Source organism: Schistocerca serialis, chromosome 3 (genome assembly GCF_023864345.2).
Source record: "Schistocerca serialis cubense isolate TAMUIC-IGC-003099 chromosome 3, iqSchSeri2.2, whole genome shotgun sequence".
Classification (NCBI taxonomy): Eukaryota; Metazoa; Arthropoda; class Insecta; order Orthoptera; family Acrididae; genus Schistocerca; species Schistocerca serialis.
Window position 1 is genome coordinate 346,468,410 of NC_064640.1, and position 19,362 is coordinate 346,487,771.

At 41.5% G+C, this 19,362-nt stretch overlaps 1 protein-coding gene across 5 annotated transcripts in view; it reads right to left on the reverse strand.

Annotated features, from left to right (window-relative positions):
• LOC126470158 (protein O-linked-mannose beta-1,2-N-acetylglucosaminyltransferase 1-like) overlaps positions 1-19,362 on the reverse strand; it is a 2,280,325-nt gene that overhangs the window by 665,653 nt on the left and 1,595,310 nt on the right. For all 5 annotated transcript variants that reach the window (XM_050097778.1, XM_050097779.1, XM_050097777.1 and 2 more), the window contains one exon: positions 4,367-4,392. The gene's annotated coding sequence lies outside the window, so the exon portion shown is untranslated. The remainder of the gene's footprint in view (positions 1-4,366; positions 4,393-19,362) is intronic.

Below are 19,362 nucleotides of genomic sequence, written 5' to 3' on the forward strand. Positions count from 1 at the left end.
TGCGTTTGATGGCTGTTTTTAAGGAAAATGGATACTCTGAGAAGCAGATTCATCGAGGTATGGAGTTTGTACCATCACCGGAGGTGTATGAAGAGAAACATAGATCGGTGGCCTTTATTCCTTATGCTGGTGGAATATCGTTTAAGATTGGAATAATTTTAAGGAATATTAACATTAAGATTGTGTTCCGTCCACCTTCCAAGATTAGGGCACCACTCGACTCTGTGAAAGATGATTTGATGCTTAGGAAACTCAGTGCATACAAATGTCTGTGTCAATGTGGGAAGGCTGACATCGGCCGTTCGATCTGCACAGTTCATGACAGGTTTGTGGAACATCGCCGTCATACGAGGGTACAACAACAGGAAAAATCGGCAGTAGTTTAACACTACTTAAATGAGGGACACGGTATGAAATTTGACGTAACTGTGATAGTTGCCAACACTTCCGGTTTTTGGAAGTGTCTTTTTCTTTTCTTCTTTCTTCCTTCCTTTTGCTTGCGCCGTTTTTCCCGCGGATACGCTGGGTCAGCATGGTTAATCGGATGCGGCAATGTTAGTTGATGGGATTGCCAGATGCCCTTCCTGCCGCCACGCCGTGCCCCCGGGAAGGAATTAGTGTAGCCCAACTGTCTGCGACTAGTGTAATCCATGGAATAGTGCAAAAGTGTCCAGATGTCTGCGCGCCGTGTAACTGAGGCGAGACGTGGGGACCAGCCTGGTATTCACCTATGGGGATGGGGAAAACCGCCTAAAAGCCACATCCAGGCTGGCCGGCACACCAGCCCTCGCCGTTAATCCGCCGGGCTGATTCGATCCGGGGCCGGCGCGTCTACCCGAGTCCAGGAAGCAGCGCGTTAGCGCGCTCGGCTAACCTGGCGGGTTTTGAAACAGTGTCTATAAAGAAGCAATTGAAATTAGGTTGGTGGATAGTTTAATTAATAGAGGCAATGGGTTTCCTCTTAGCAGGACGTGGAATCCTGTACTATCCCGCATCAGAACAGAACGTTCTTTGATGCAGTCAGTCCGAGCGTTCGAAAATCGTCCGTGAGTGCGATTATCGTTGCCGCCAGTATTCTGCTAAGGGCGGCGCCACCTGCCCAGTCTTGGAGGGCATCAACCGTGATGGGCGGTGCGTGCGCCGTGTACGGTACGAAGGCCTAAATAGGACGTCGATTTGCAGCCTGGCGTCAGTTCTCAGCGGTACTCATCAGTAGAAGCAGCATCCCCCTTAAGACGGCGAACAGTTGGATCGCCGAAATATCGAATCGAGTTGAGTTTAAGATCCGGCAGCAAAACCGAATAGACTTTCAAGATCCATTATTGCTATTTCCTGCAGTCATAGTCCCACAGGATCTGCACATTCCACAAAAACCTGAACATCCATCGATGGAAATTTCCAAACCTCTCGTGGCCAACAAGAGTACGTCAAAAACGACCTCGTCGTCCAGGTCCTGAAGATCCAATGGATGTCGACCAGCCGCTGTGTCGTCCTCTGCCAAGCGGTTGCGGTGCGGAGGCCGTGAGGTCAGCACACCGCTCTCCCATCCGTTTTACCGCTTTTCAGACCTTGGAGCAACTACCTCTCAATCAATTAACTCCTCGTTTGGAATCACGAGGCGGAGTGCACCCCGTAACAGTCCTAGCATTAAGGAAGAGAAATCCTTGACAACGCCGGCAGTCGAATCCGGGTCCTCCGCAAGGCAGCAGTGTGCTCTGACCACTTAGCTACGGAGATGAACAGATCACGTCAGCATTACGCAACTTACGCTGCGGCCATGTAATATGGATCAAGGATATTGGGTATTGGCCACATCTGAGCCGTATCTAAGGCTGGATGTAAGCTAAAGGGGGTTACTCATTCAAAGGAGCTCAAGGGGTGTATTTAATACTTTTTACTGTTATGAACGGAGAGCTCTCCGTGGTGGCACGTGGCATTTGTTACATTCTAAGGGGGATCTGCGACCAGGAAGAGGTAGTTCTCACTTTGGAGGGAACATTGGAGTTGAACGTCCCGTCGACGTCGAGATCATTACAGCCGGATCGCAAGATCAGATTGTTTCAAGGATGTGGAAGGAAATTCGCCGTGCCCTTTCAAAGAAACCATCTCGACATTTCCCTGGAATGATTTAAGGAAATAACATAGAATCAGAATCAGGATGGTCGAAGAGGATTTCGAAAAAAAATTGCCGGCCGAAGTGGGCGAGCGGTTAAAGGCGCTGCAGTCTGGAACCGCAAGGCCGCTACGGTCGCGGGTTCGAATCCTGCCTCGGGCATGGATGTTTTGTGATGTACTTAGGTTAGTTAGGTTTAACTAGTTCTCAGTTCTAGGGGACTAATGACCTCAGCAGTTGAGTCCCATAGTGCTCAGAGCCATTTGAACCATTTGAAAAAAAATTGGAAATTTTTGGTAAGGTCTTATGGGACCAAACTGCTGAGGTCATCGGTCCCTAAGCTTACGCACTACTTAATCTAACTTAAACTAACTTACGCTAAGGACAACACACACACACCAATGCCCGAGGGAGGACTCGAACCTCCGACGGGGGGAGCCGCGAGGACCGTGACAAGGCGCCTAAGACCGCGCGGCTACCAAGCGCGGCGGAGAGGATTTGAACCGTTGTCCTCCTGAATGCGAGTCAAGTGCTGTAACCATTGTGCTACCTCTCTCGGTGCTTACATTCAGATGATTAAGTGTGACTAAGAGTCAATCTGCAGTCTTCTAATCAAGATATACTTCATCAAGATGACCGTCTTCAATTAACACTGAAGTCACGTACGCAGAATAATTATGACACGTTCCCTGGCGCGTCCAGGCACTTGACCTGAACATTATCGAATACCCATGATCTGTTTTAAGGCAGGTTCAAATGGCTCTGAGCACAATGGGACTCAATTTCTAAGGTCATCAGTCCCCTAGAACTTAGAACTACTTAAACCTAACTAACCTAAGGACATCACACACATCCATGCCCGAGGCAGGATTCGAACCTGCGACCGTAGCGGTCGCGCGGTTCCAGACTGTAGCGCCTAGAACCGCTCGGCCACCTCGGCTGGCTTTTAAGGGAAGTAATCTGATTTAGGTTCCTATTCTTATCGTCGTACACTGATCATTATTACGCACTGCATTATGCCCATCCATTTCGCTACGACTTACTGCACTATGACAGACTGAGAGAAAATAGTCCGACGTAACATTTCTTGTCCAAGAACGATAAGGACATTGGAGACGGAATACAAAACCAGACTCGGATCAGATGAGAAAAGTAGCCAGCCATGACATTTTCATACGATCCAGCATGACATCGGTCTTCGCTGTTTAGAGAAACCAAGGAAAATCTTATTTTGATAAACATCTCCACACACCAAATAAACGTTTATTTCGACCAACATGTGAAATCAGGGAAATAAGTGTCGGACTTGAAATCGAAGCGACATGATAATGCCACTAGTGCATTCGAAAATGCGTTTTCTCCAACTCCGAGTAGAGAACTTCATTCTTTTGATACATCGCCGCTAACTAGAAACTTAAACAAAGTATGTCCTTTCAAAGATTTGTAACGCAGGTTAAACGTTAAAACGCAGATGGTACCACATTGCAATAGATCAGTGCACAGCCTATGTATAAGTCTAACTCCAGGTTCGTCATCACTTAAAATTTTATACATAGACTTATATTCTGAATATGGCACTGATTGATTGATGCTTTCAGCAGTGTAGTTCAGCCGCAGCTGGGATCTTTGTGACAAGCAGAGCATGTATTACGCGTTACTGTCACATTTCAACACACACTCGTTACATTTAGAAGCAGCTGTCAGTGGATTCCGCCACCGCTGCTGCCCATTAAAAAGTGTCACAGTGAAAGATTATAATTATAATTATATATATATATATATATATATATATATATATATATATATATATATATGTGTGTGTGTGTGTGTGTGTGTGTGTGTGTGTGTGTTTTTGCCCGCATCTCGTGGTCGTGCGGTAGCGTTCTCGCTTCCCACGCCCGGGTTCCTGGGTTCGATTCCCGGCGGGGTCAGGGATTTTCTCTGCCTCGTGATGACTGGTTGTTGTGTGCTGTCCTTAGGTTAGTTAGGTTTAAGTAGTTCTAAGTTCTAGGGGACTGATGACCATAGCTGTTAAGTCCCATAGTGCTCAGAGCCATTTTTTGTGTGTGTGTGTTTTTGCGTGCCCGTGCGTGCGTGTGTGTATAAAATAGCACTAATATTTAGTACATTTATTCCTTTAAACAAAGGTTTTTTGACTCAATCAATATCAGAATCCTCTTTGTCCCAACGACATTATCAGACGCCAAAAGTGATTTCACAGATTACTAAACACCGTATAATAGGTTTCCTTACCTTATTCAGCACAGAGGCTTCACAACCTGTAACAGAAATATCAGAAAAATGTTAATCCAAAGGCAGAAAAGCACAAAAACACACACACACACACACACACACACACACACACACACACACACACACACACACACACACACACACATTACAAAATTATGTAAAGTTATACCAATAAGCAAACGTACATAAACTTAGCTTAGGAATTTGTTGCATGTTCTATTTTGAGAGACAACGTAGAGATGTAAGTATGAACTTGACTTGCTGTAATTAATACCGATAGGCCCAAAACCTGAGTAAATATTTCGTTACTTTGATTGTTAAAAGTCTCACTTCCTCCTGGGCTTTTATATTCGAAACATGTCACCAAGATGAGGAAACAAATCGTATAATAGATGTTCAACATGGAAAAACAAGTGTGTAACACATCAAAACTACTACTGCTACTACTATTACTACTACCACCACTACTACTACTACTACTACTACTGCTACTACTATTACTACTACTAATAATAATAGAGCAATTAGATGAAAAGAAGCAGAAATTACAAGCGTTGGCCAAACGACTTAGAAGATACAAAAAAAGTGAAAATAGAAGGAAACAAAACCAAACATTCAACACAAACCAAAAGAAATTTTACCAGACAATAGATAACACACACATTAAAATAGACAATCCACCAAACATAACAGACATGGAACACTTCTGGAGCAACATATGGTCAAACACGGTACAACATAACAGGCATGCACGGTGGATACAAGCAGAAACAGACACATACAAGATGATACCACAAATGCCTGAAGTGATAATTTTGCAACATGAAGTCACCCAAGCAATTAATTCTACTCACAATTGGAAAGCCCCTGGAAAAGATAAAATAGCAAATTTCTGGCTAAAGAAGTTCACCTCAACACATTCACATCTAACTAAATTATTTAACAGTTACATTGCAGACCCATACACATTCCCTGATACGCTTACACATGGAATAACTTATCTGAAACCTAAAGATCAAGCAGACACAGCAAACCCAGCTAAATATCGCCCCATAACATGCCTACCAACAATATACAAAATATTACCTTCAGTCATTACACAGAAATTAATGACACATACAACACAGAACAAAATTATAAATGCAGAACAAAAAGGCTGTTGCAAAGGAGCACGAGGCTGTAAAGAGCAACTGATAATAGATGCAGAGGTGACATATCAAGCTAAAACTAAACAAAGGTCGCTGCACTACGCATACACTGATTACCAAAAAGCTTTTGATAGTGAACCCCACTCATGGTTACTACAAATATTGGAAATATACAAAGTAGATCCTAAATTGATACAGTTCCTAAACATAGTAATGAAAAATTGGAAAACCACACTTAATATCCAAAAAAATCCAAATAATATCACATCACAGCCAATACAGATCAAGCGTGGAATATACCAAGGAGACTCTTAAGTCCTTTCTGGTTCTGCCTTGCTCTGAACCCACTATCCAACATGCTAAGTAATACAAATTATGGATACAATATTACTGGAACATACCCACACAAAATCACACATTTGCTATACATGGATGATCTAAAACTACTGGCAGCAACAAATCAACAACTCAACCAATTACTAAAGATAACAGGAGTATTCAGCAATGATATAAATATGGCTTTTGGAACAGACAAATGTAAGTAAAATAGCATAGTAAAGGGAAAACACACTAAACAAGAAGATTACATATTGGATAACCACAGCAACTGCATAGAAGCGATGGAAAAAACAGATGCCTATAGATATCTAGGATACAGACAAAAAGTAGGAATAGATAATACAAATATTAAAGAAGAACTAAAAGAAAAATATAGACAAAGACTAACAAAAATACTGAAAACAGAATTGACAGCAAGAAACAAGACAAAAGCTATAAATACTTATGCTATATCAATATTGACCTACTCATTTGGAGTAGTGAAATGGAGTAACAAAGACCTAGAAGCACTCAATACACTTACACGATCACAATACCACAAATATAGAATACATCACATACATTCAGCAACAGAGAGATTCACATTAAGCAGAAAGGAAGGAGGAAGGGGATTTATCGATATAAAAAACCTACATTATGGACAGGTAGACAATTTAAGAAAATTCTTTCTAGAACGAGCAGAAACTAGCAAAGTACACAAAACAATCACTCATATAAATACATCGGCTACACCAGTGCAATTTCATAACCACTTCTACAACCCTTTAGATCACATAACATCAACAGATACGAAGAAAGTAAATTGGAAAAAGAAAACACTACATGGCAAGCACCCGTATCATCTAACACAGCCACACATCGATCAAGATGCATCCAACACATGGCTAAGAAAAGGCAATATATACAGTGAGACGGAAGGATTCATGATTGCAATACAGGATCAAACAATAAACACCAGATATTACAGCAAGCATATTATTAAAGAGCCCAATACCACAACAGATAAACGCAGACTCTGCAAACAACAAATAGAAACAGTAGATCACATCACTAGCGGATGTACAATACTAGCAAATACAGAATACACCAAAAGATATGACAATGTAGCAAAAATAATACATCAACGGCTTGCCTTACAACATAAACTTATAAAACAACACGTTCCCACATACAAGTATGCACCACAAAGTGTACTGGAGAATGATGAATTCAAATTATAGTGGAACAGAACCATTATAACAGATAAAACAACACCACATAACAAACCTGACATCATACTCACCAATAAAAAGAAGAAATTAACACAACTAATCGAAATATCCACACCCAATAGAACAAATATACAAAAGAAAACAGGAGAAAAAATTGAAAAATACATCCAACTGGTTGAGGAAGTCAAGGACATGTGGCAGCAGGATAAAGTTGACATTATACCAATTATACTATCAACTACAGGAGTCATACTACACAATATCCACCAGTACATCAATGCAATACAGCTACATCCAAACTTATATATACAACTACAGAAATCTGTAATTATTGATACATGTTCAATTACCCGAAAGTTCCTAAATGCAATATAACACATACCATACAGTTAAAAGGAAGTGACGCTTGATCAAGGTCTGCGTCACTTTCCATTTTTAACCGGACTTAACGTCTGAGAAAGTAAAGAAATAATAATAATAATAATAATAATAATCCTCGTCTTCACTAGATCGACTGCTTTAAAGCACTGCCACCCGTGATGTTGCAGAATAAAACGTTTTTGTGGCTCTTCTTTCAGATTTTCTCACCTACTGAAATGAACAGTCTTCATTAGTATTAGAGTACAAACTACTACTAATGCTCATACAACTGCTTTTTAGTGCCACCAAAGTTCCGTGGTCCCCATCTTCATAGAGTGAAATTCAGAAAGCCTGGATTGTGGTACAACTTAAAGGCACCAAATGGTCAAATGAAAATTAAATCAGAAGAAACGTTTGTCGATCGAAATGAATGACAACGCCGTTTGAGACGCAGGTGTTTCCTACTGCATGGCACACTGTACATCAACATAATGAACCAGACCGTCCAGAGTAAGAGAAACAAACGTATAACTAACGGCTTGATCGCTTCCATTTAAGTTCACTGAGATAAGGGGAAGACTCCAGCAAGAAAAGAGCGCTCCAGACTTGTGGTTAATGTTTTTCCATAAACCATACAGATTTGCGTTCTTTTTAAATGTTAATTGGTGCGATGACAACAAGATCTTTAAAGGTGAACACTTACTGAGTCTCACTGTACGCAGAGGAAGAGACCAGATGAGGTTATTCTCGGCCATCGTTCGCACCGACTCGTAGAAACTAATGATTATCAGAGCTGCACAGAACGGGTCGCAGAATATGTATTCAACGTGCAGATCGTTGCGAAGCGTGATGCGTAAATTCTTGAAAGACAATTTAAAAATACATCTAAACCTGCATCAGCACACTATAATGTATGGTATGGTGTGGAGAGGAAGACAAATACGGACCATTATCTTTTCCCGCATTTCTTTTCAGCTGTAGGAAGTGTGTAGCTGCGCATCAATATCGCTCTGAATTTCTACAATTTTGTAGTGGTCATTATATGTGCGAAAACTACGTGAGACAAACTTGTATATATCTTAACTCTTCATGAAACAATCGCATTTTGAATTTTAAGCGATATCGCTCTGAATAAATAAAGCCAGATCCTGATGGGATTTTAAGTGATATAAAGATTGGCAAAATGTGTTAAATGTTCAGAAATAATGAGTGAATATCAATGATTCAAAACTGTGTGTAGAATTGCTGAAGGTATGAAACGGAATCATCGATCAGGGTCAGCAGATGGGGTACTTCGGTTCCTTTGTAGGATGTGAACTAATGGTACTGTTTCGTTTGACTCACGGGAAAGTGAACACTTGAAGGTAGACACCAAGCACTCCGCAAAAGCCAACTTACAAAGTTTCTAGACGCTGCTGAATAAGCGTTTAAGGGGACCAAACAGCTAAGGTCATCCGTCTCCTATTCACCTCCCAGGTCAGAAGTAGTGTACCTAGTCCGTCTGCGCACAGAATAAATTTTTTCTCGTGCAACTGTGAGGAAGCGTTCTAAGTGTTTGCGCAGCGTGTCTCTGTGGCAGAACACGGGAATCAAGTCGGTAAGCACCTGGTGCGATATGGGAAACCGTGTAAAAATCACATTCAGGCTGGGCGGCACACCGATTTTCGTCGGTAATTCGCCAGGAAGATTCGATCTGGAGCCGGCATTTCTTCCTGTCGCGAAGGGGCCAGAATGGTGGCATTAACTCTTTTTGAGTCCCAACAATATAAAAAAAAAATTTAAAGTTTTCACAAAATTGACCTTTATCATGTAGGAAGCAACGAATAGAAAAAGAAACTGGTAAAATGTAAATATACAACTGTTTTAAAGTTGTGGTTTCACTTTGGAACCCACCGATTACATATTCTGGTAACAGTCATTGGATCTCGACCAACACGAGCAGCAATGTCGCGATACGATAAACCGCAATTGCGATAGGCTACAATCCGACCTTTATCAAAGTCGGAAACGTGATGGTACGCATTTCTCCTCCATACACGAGGCATCACAACAACGTTTCACCAGACAACGCTGGTCAACTGCTGTTTGCGTATGAGAAATCGGTTGGAAACTTTCCTCATGTCAAGCACGTTGAAGGTGTCGCCACCGGCGCCATTCCTGTGTGAATGCTCTGAAAAGCTAATCATTTGCATATCACAGCATCTTCTTCCTGTCGGTTAAATTTCGCGTCTATATCACGTCATCTTCGTGCTGCAGCAATTTTAATGGCCAGTAGTGTATTTGAAAGCAATTTTACATTTTTCCGAAACACAATCTGACATCACGAAATCTCCATCAATTCACAATACCTGAAACAAATTATGGTCCTAAATAACAACAATTTTTATCAAAAGTACATACTGTTCCAGTGGTTTCATTTCAAAACCACTCATAAAGCAGTGATACAAACTCAAATTTACGTTACAATAACTTTAGATATACTTGCTTTCACTGTCTATCCTCAATATGATCACTATGAAAAACAACGCATGTTACAATCTCCTACAATCACGTAGCACAATCTGCGCGCAACGGTTGCTCTGAATGCTGAGAATGACTGCTACAATGCACTATTTTCGTAGAAGTACCTCTGTGTACCTCTAGATGTGTCAGTCTTAAAACAGCATCGGTGGTTTGTTGCAAAAGGCATCGGTGCTTTAAAAATTAATAAAATGGTGGTTTCAGGCAGAAAGCACTGATATTCAAAGGGTTAAATCAGGAATCCATGCACGCATAAACTTTATAAAAATGTATGTACGTATGAATGTTCCACATCTCTTCCTTATACCAATTTCAACCAAACTTTGTACAAGTATCACTTGCTGTTAGGAAAGAATTGCTGTGGGGTTAAGAACAACCCACCTACCAAAGGCTTGCTGGGTGTGGGGGTGGGGGGTAAAAGCAGTACAGCCCACGACTGGAGAATACTCACACTTGAGTCATTCAGTATTTGAGACTGAGAGCACTTAGTGATGTGCTACAAACTTTATACATAATTTCAAACATTTAAGAAACTTTTTATCGCTGACAACCCCGCAAAATGATGAAAGGAAAAAGAAGTTTATCGCTTACTACGTTTTCGTTGTTCATCCAGGGAAATTGCGGCATGAAGCATGACGTTCTGATTCATTAGTCCTTTACTAATAATTCTATTCGTGGCACATTTTGCAAACTGTACTCACGTATACTACTGAACGTACCAGCAAAATTATATCACTGTATGGTATATATCTCAGGCGATATGACGTCATAAACAGTGAGCTGCCTGAAGATGAAACTGCAGGGCAAATTCGCTAGATATGCAGGTGAAATATGAGTACAAATACATGTGAAATGTGTTAAATATATGTAAACTACGAGTATATCTGACACGAATGAAAAGCTCATCCTAAGCCCCTGGATCGATTTCAACCAAATTTGGCACACACATTAGTTAAGATCTGTAAAGAAATACTGAGAGGGTAAGAACTACTAGCGTCCTATTGGGGCGAGGGTGATAACGTGGGGAGAGAAAGGAGAGATGAATATGGACAGGCAGATAGGGGAAGGAGGAGATGGATTCAGACAGGAGGAGGAGGAGAAGGAAGTAGAGAGGGGACGGGGGAAATTGAAAGAGATAGTGGAGAGAAGGAAGTGGACAGAGAAAGCAAAGAGGAGGAGACGGACAGGGAGGATGAAGGAAGAGATGGACGAAGAGTGGGGGGAGGAGGAGGTAGACAGCTGGGGAAGGAGCTGATAGTTCAAATGGCTCTGAGCACTATGGGACTTAACTACTGTGGTCATCAGTCCCCTAGAACTTAGAACTACTTAAACCTAACTAACCTAAGGACATCACACACATCCATGCCCGAGGCAGGATTTGAACCTGCGACCGTAGCGGTCAGGCGGTTCCAGGCTGTAGCGCCTATAACCGCACGGCCACTCCGGCCGGCGAAGGAGCTGATGGAAAGAGAGAGAGGAGCAGGAGGAGATGAAAGGAGAGAGGAGGAGAAGGGGAAGGACAGAGAGAGGGGCAGGAGAGGATGGACAAAAAATTCGGGGGAAGGGGGGAAGGGAAGAGGAGGTGTACAGAGAGTGGGTGAAGGAGAGACAGACAGAGAGAGGGAGAAGGAGTACACAGACTAATAGAAAATCTGAGTAAGCTGGGTATTCAGCTAGTCTCGCATTATACTACATAACGGTCCCGAAGGTTCCGTGAAGAAAATATAAGATTAAATCCAACGCATACTTAGACATTTGAACATTCATCGTACCAGCGCTTCACACGTAAATGAAACGAAAAGACGCTCTAATAAATGGTAAAGTGGGAAGTACCATCCACCGTGTACTTCATACTCGTTTGCAGAGTATAGATGTAGATCTTTTAGATATATATCTCTCTCCCTCCCTCTCTCTCTCTTTCTCTCTCTCTTTCCTTCCCTCTCTCTCTCCTTCTTCTGTTAAAAAGCGCAAAAAATTCTTAGTAACTGGTTATGCCCAGGATGTTTTGCAGGCAACTTGCTTCATAGAGGAATTATACTACCACTGCGTGTATTGGTCATTCCATCTAAAATCAATGCAGTGGATGACAATCAGTAAGTGATTGACAATTATTTGATGGATATGTTGAGAATCGTCTGCGAAATTTTGCATCAGCCTTGGTCATCAACAAGTCTTCACGCATTTTGCTAGGAATTTATACGAACGGGACTTCCTTGTACCCAACTGTGACATCTGTCTAAGAGAGCGCACGACGTTCTATATATGTAGGGTCTAACTTATAAAGATGGTAGCGGATTCTAAACAGGGCTTTCTTTTAGATACGGAACGCATTGTACGAAATTATTTTACTTATTTGGCCTTCGGAACCAAATGGCCATTTAGCCAGGTGAAAAGCAAATAACTGAACTACAGTACAAAACATATCTTGATTACATAATACAAGAAACATACAGAATCGACTTTAACATACGTATTTTTAAATTTACTGTTGACTGACATGTACGAGGATGTGCTGAAAAGTAATGCCTCCGAATTTTTATGTGAAGACCTCTAAAGCTTTTTAAATAAAACAAACGTTGTTAACATTCTACACCATTGTCCTTTATGTCTACATATTTTCAATACTCTGCTGGTGGAGGGTTTAGAATTGTAGCGTGTAACATGGTGATGTGTAATGTAACTACGCCGGTACTTTAGAAACAGCGTGCCAAAATCTAGTTTCCAATTCGAAGAGTTCGTCCACACATGAAGCATCCTCTCCTTCAGTATGACAATGCCGCACCACACACGATCGCTGCGACATCTGTAAAAATCCGACATCCTCCGAACAATTCCGAGTTGGCCACATCCGATTTTCATCTTCCTCCAAAACTTAAAGAATGTCTTTGCGGACTTCATTTTGACACTTCTGTGCTACAAGCATAGATGAGGTTATGACTCCGCGGAGCGGTTCTAGGCGCTTCAGTCCGGAACCGCGCTGCTGCTCCGGTCGCAGGTTCGAATCCTGCCTCGGGCATGGATGTGTGTGATGTCCTTAGGTTAGTTAGGTTTAAGTAGTTCTAAGTTATAGGGGCCTGATGACCTCAGATGTTAAGTCCCATAGTGCTCAGAGCCATTTGAACCATTTGTTATGAGCCATAACAGTGACAGTGACAGTATCAAAAAAATGGTTCAAATGGCTCTGAGCACTATGGGACTCAACTGCTGAGGTCATTAGTCCCCTAGAACTTAGAACTAGTTATACCTAACTAACCTAAGGACATCACACAACACCCAGTCATCACGAGGCAGAGAAAATCCCTGACCCCGCCGGGAATCGGACCCGGGAACCCGGGCGTGGGAAGCGAGAACGCTACCGCACGACCACGAGCTGCGGGCTATCTTTTTGGAAGAAATGTGTTCTTCGCCAGGGTAACTATGTTGAGAAATAAATATGTAAACATGGAGAATAAAAGTGTAGTATGCTAATAACGTTTGTTTTATTTAAAAAGCATTCCGATTTTCACACAAAAAATTCGTATGCATTACTTTTCAGTACGCCCTCGTTTACAAAATATTGAAAAATAGGTTTGAATAAATCAAAGGAAAAGACAGAGGAACAATATAACTGTTACAACTGTTGTAGTGCGACACACTCATTGTTACACAGAAAATACATGTACACTGTAGTCACTTGACAGTTCACAATTCCAGTCCCTGCTAGATAATCATAAATTGTAGAACACACAGAGAAAATAATTCTGATAATCCAGGGCCAAGCAAATCCGTCAATAATTCGTAGAATAGCAATCCAAAATGTAGTCCAATTCAAATCCAGCAAACAGGTAGGTGACACAAGTATGGTGTAACTTACCCAGGCCGATATGAGTGCTCGCTGGTGCGTCTTACTGGCCACTGGAGGAGACCACTGTTTGCAGTTCAGGATCGTTTGTCAACTATAGAGCATTGTTTGTTAAAGGAAATTTCAGACATGCATTTAATGTATGGTTCAGCTGGATGTCGTGTCCAGAAAGCCGAATACTGCTCAGGGAAAAAGTTTTGTAACATGTGTCACCCTAACATGACAAAAATAATCGGCGTGTACAGAAATCTACGTGAAAATGGACTATTTAAGCTACTAGGAGTTGGTGAAATTTCTCGAAGATTTATTCCTTTCAGACTAGAAATGTATGAGATTATGTGGGATGGCATGAGAGAAGATTTATCAATAAGCATGTGCCAACTTGGCATTCGTTACAATGAACAGGTGCTATGAGCTTACACTGATGCTGAGAGGTGCAAGTTACTTGTGGCAATAATAAATTTTTGTTTCTGATAATTAGTTTTTCACTCCACTTGTGGGGCCCCTGTCATATGTATAGTTAATTTCAAATGACCTACCCCTATTGGGGAGGACCACGGTTCAAATTATCGTGCGGCCATCCAGATTTAGGCTTTCACCTATTTCCCTAAATCCCTTAGGGAGAATGCCGCGATGGTTCCTTTGAAACGGCGGGCCGATTTCCTTACCCATCCTTCCCCGTTCCAAGTTTTGTTGCTTCCCTGATGGCATCCTCGTCGACGGGATGTTAAACCTTAATCTCCATTTTTTCCGATGCTACATTCGCATCCGGAGATGTGATCTCATTAAGAACGACGCACTGAATTCGGTTTGCCTAGTTTTGAATCTGTGTACATCCATAATCCGACATCTCATAAACAACTATTCAGGTCTATTTATTTCGTAATTTTTAGGGCTTTCATCCGGAACAGTAAAATTTCTTCTTCTGATATTTCAGCTCATAACTGTATAACCATCTTCATGGTGAGTCGATGACGGAATTAAAACCATCTTACACAATAGTGTGAACTAAATAGGCGTGCGTCAAAGACAAGACAGTCGCCAACAGGAGTCTCTGTCACAAATAAAACTTTATGCTTGTAAGAATAAAACATTACAAGCGCCGAGTCAGATAGTCCATAGCCCTTACGACCTTTTTTTCGACTTCGGCCTACTGCGGATCATGGGGAACGTTTGGTTTGCTCTTTAGTCCTTCCTGCTCCTCTCTGAATCTCACCATTCTTTTACTGAGGTCCTGAAATCTTAGCGTGAAATTTTACTTTGGACACAGTTTTCACTAACGTTTGCTTTATAAATGCCCTATTATTGCCATCTGTCCCGAATTCTTCCAAAACACCGAAGGGCATATGAGGTACGATCGAGTCACATATTTTGTAAGTCCACGAAAACAACTACAGTATTTCTGCCTCTTATTGCTCTTACTCTGAGGCTGCTTTTCAGACAAAAAAAGCCGACCCACATAGGATCTTCTTTTTCTGAAGCGCCGTCGGTATTCATCTGTTCGATGATCCGCTTGTTCTTCTAATAGGTCTAATAAGGCTTTGGAGTGTACTTTGTAAGAAATTGGTATCACGAAACTCCTGCTGTCTTATCCCCTCAAAATTAATGCATCTCAGCCAATATTCCATTCCTCCTAAGCGCTTTATTTTTTTAATTCTTAGATTACTTTTTTTTACCTTCATGAGACTTGATGGATTTGACTGTTAACTCAGGCTTGATTGTCTCTTGGAAGTTTATCTTGTTTCTGGACAAAAAGTTATATGAGGTGACCAAGGCAAATGAGACACCCTGTAGAGCAAGTGTGTACGAATTATGTGGTTGATTATTAAAATGGATGGCATATGTTGGAATGCAAGCGAGAAAGGTGATGGAATATTCTAACCACCGTGAAAACCTCAAGAAACACAGCTATTTTTGTTTACTTCGCTGCTGTAGGGAAAATAATGGGAAGCTTCCCGACGTCTACAAAAATTGGTGTATACTTGGTCTACATCACTTATATTTATGTACCAAGAGTACAGTGATAGCACGCCAGGAAGGGAGATGATCTCAGAACGTGCTAACGGTGTAAAAATGGTAAAGACGGAATGCGAGAACAACGCGGAATGAAAGCAGGTAGTATGTGTTGGTAGTTCGTGGTGTGAGAGGCGTAACAGCAGCAGTGAAGCAGAAGGCTATTGTGGTGACAGCGGCAGGCATGCTCGTCTCGAGCCGGCCCATCCGTGGCCAGGGGCCCATAGTTTCCCTGATGGGGAGCCACTTACTGGGCCGCACAGGAATTCGGCGTTCAGCAACTGCGGCATTCTGCGGGGGCCGGCGCCGCCCTGCTTCTTAACGCCAGATGCCTCTGCTTCCGATACACACGTTAAGCGCAAATCGGACGAGGCTTCCGTTAACGCACATTTCTCATATCGCAATCGTCTGTTCATCAACGAACGTGAAAGAACGTTGTAGTAGGTTGTAAGGTGAACATATCCTCGGAGACCTCAGATGTCACCTCACATTTCATTAGTGCACAGATGATTAAAATTCCTTAGTGTTAATGAATTTACATGAACTCAGTACCCCTTTGCTGTACACAAAAATTGGTAAAAAGATCGTGTTTTTTTTCCTTTTTTTAACTGCAAAGGAACACTGTTTATGGGTAATCTGGTGCGCAGGCTTAGAATGTAACGAATATGTACTCATATTAGAATTCAAAAACTACCATAGGCTATCACAGACAATCATAAGTAAGCGTAGACTACGGTAGTTTAGATAGTAGCATTGCTCAGTTAAGGTCGTAACCGCGTCGTCTGTACGTTACGTGTGTTGCATATGTATCAGGCGTTACTTCATTTCGATCCCTTTGTTTGCGTATGCAATCAGCGTCTCACTAGAGCCGCCTCGAAACTACAAGCGCTGAACTGTTCAGAAACTCAGTGAGGATATATAAAGGGCCGTGTAACTTACAGAACATTTTTGTTCTACATACTCGTAGTTATCCTCATGTCTGTTACTTAAAAATAAACAGTACTTATAGCAGAACTGAAACTGTCAATATTTAATTTAAATTTTTTCAAAACTTGGTTTTTAACGTGAGACAGAAGGGTGCTGTATTAAAAATAAGAAAAAATAAATACAGATTTATAATATGGCACCATGAATTTCCTCAAAAATAGTTAAAATTTTAAAAATGCGAAACATAAAACATATCAACCATCACTTCAATACTTCGTCGAGGTTATGTAGAACATGTTTCTGTTACTGCTAAACACACTTCGTACTTCTCAGTTATAAAAGGAAATTATTGTCTTTGATAACTTTGAAGAACTTTCTGTTGGGTACAAAATAACAACAGTAATTATACAGATTTTTTGTGTTTATGCATCTAAACTGTAATTGCATCAAAAGCAATTGCTTTGGTTGCACAAAAAGCACAGAAGATAAGTGAGCAATTATCTTTTATTACTTATAAAGTAAAGTCTATATTGTGTAATGACATAAAATACGCAATGGACTAACACTGAACGCTGTGCAGTTCTAATTATGTGCAAAACAAGCCAACAAAAAAACTGAGAAGTAGTCGCCTCACACTTTCTCGCTCACAGATTCATTTACCTTCCTTCCTCTACCAATAATACTGATAATCCTACAATTTACTATGTCATTTATGTACTGTACGAAATTTAGAGAACCATAGTTTTGGTAGACCGCAGCTCTGTCATATACGTTGCAAAAACAGGAGAAAGGTCCTACTCTGCTCTAGTGTATCTTCAATCTACGAAATTTCACCACAGTATTACATATATGTTGAATAAACAAATTCGTGCACATCATTTAGTAATCGCCGAGACAGCCCACTGTTGTGACTACGACTATAGCCGAATGACTTCAAGTTCACTGACAATCTTGTCTTTCAATGGGAAATGTTTAAAGAGCTGCGAAGATTGTGCTTAAGCATTTAATCTTTTTCTTGGTCTACCGATTTTTGTTTTATTGCCTGTAATATTTGGTCCACTGAAAATCCTGTTTCCAAGAAAGGTGATTCAACGATGCTTGTATAGGAAGTACCGTATTTCCACAGTAGATGAGATGCAGTAAAAGCCTGCTAAACGTGGGAATGGCTCTCTTGGCCTGGAGCGCGCGGACGGACGACATCCTAAGCGCGGCTGCCTTTGTTGTAAGGTTGCAGCGCCTGCGCGGGTCATTGTCCGATGTGATTTATGACAGGTCGTCAACCTCGCCCCTTTGTTGTGCAGTTCATTCTTCCACTGGACCATTAGTATATTCGATCCCAGGGCCTGAGTGGCGTCCGTGGGCTGCAGCATTCTCTGCTGTTTCCACGCAGCCTCTCCCACACGTCCTCAGAATACCGTTGGAAACATCCGTGCTTACTTGACTACTGGACGGCATATTCACTCTTAACAGTCAGAGCGAACATTTCTGTCTCAAAATGTGGCTCTATAAACACCGACATCTTGGTTATTATAATGCTCGCAGTTGTCATAAATTTGAGTGAAACAGTTTTTCTATATATATTGTCACTTTATTTGAAACGAACAATTACATCAAAAAATTGGCCAGGTTTGACTCCTTGATCATTTTCATGTATGCTACAGCGAAGGATCCTGCATAGTGCTTGAACAGATCGTATGTAATACCACTGCGAGGCTCGGATATTACAACATATCTGCCACACATCTGAGGGGCTACCACAACTTTACCACTCATAATATTAGGTTGATGCACGAGTTGGTAGCGTTTTCGTTTTGTGTGTCGGTATTCCCGTTGAAATGAGTTAATTTGTAGATTTTCATTTTTTATTTGTATTTCACTGTTGGCATTTGAGTTTACATATTGTTATTTGGATATAGTGAATGGAGCTGTGGACGCTAGAAAATGGAGTGCCAAGTGGAGAAATTGGAACATTTCCGACATATTCGTCTGAGTTCAGTAGAGGGATGACAGCAGCGGAGGCAGCTAGAAACATTTGCGCCGTGTATGCAGTAATGCTACTGTACAGAGCACGGCAAGGAAATGGTTGTCTCGTTTTAAGGGGGATTATTTTGACATTAGTGATCCTTCACGTTCAGGAAGACTTTTGAGTTTGATGAAGACCGTTCAAACTCAATAATCCACAACCGAGCGAGGGCGAGCAGTGGTTAGACCACTGGTCTCGCATTCGGGAAGAACTTACTCGCATTACTCGCATTCGGGAAGAACTTACCACAAATTTCCAAAATACCATTTTGGAACTTCGTTATAAACCTCTTACAGCTTTCACAATAAACAAACATTTTGTTGCATTAGTCTATCAATCTTAATTTTCGAGATATTTAATTTTGAAATCAGGTACTCCTTCGCTGGACACGCCGTAGATACTCTAATGGTTCCATATTTCTTCAGCCGAAGATAATTTCAGCTTGGTCCAGTCACATGACCTGACAGAGAAGCAGGCTTCTGAGATGAGGTCTTGTTAGTGAGGGGGGACGGGGGAAGGAGGTGTTGGACGACAAAGTGGGGAAGGAGGAGGTTGTAGCGCCTGTGATATAATTTGCGTTCGGTTAATTTGCTCGGCTTTTGCAGTTCACTTGA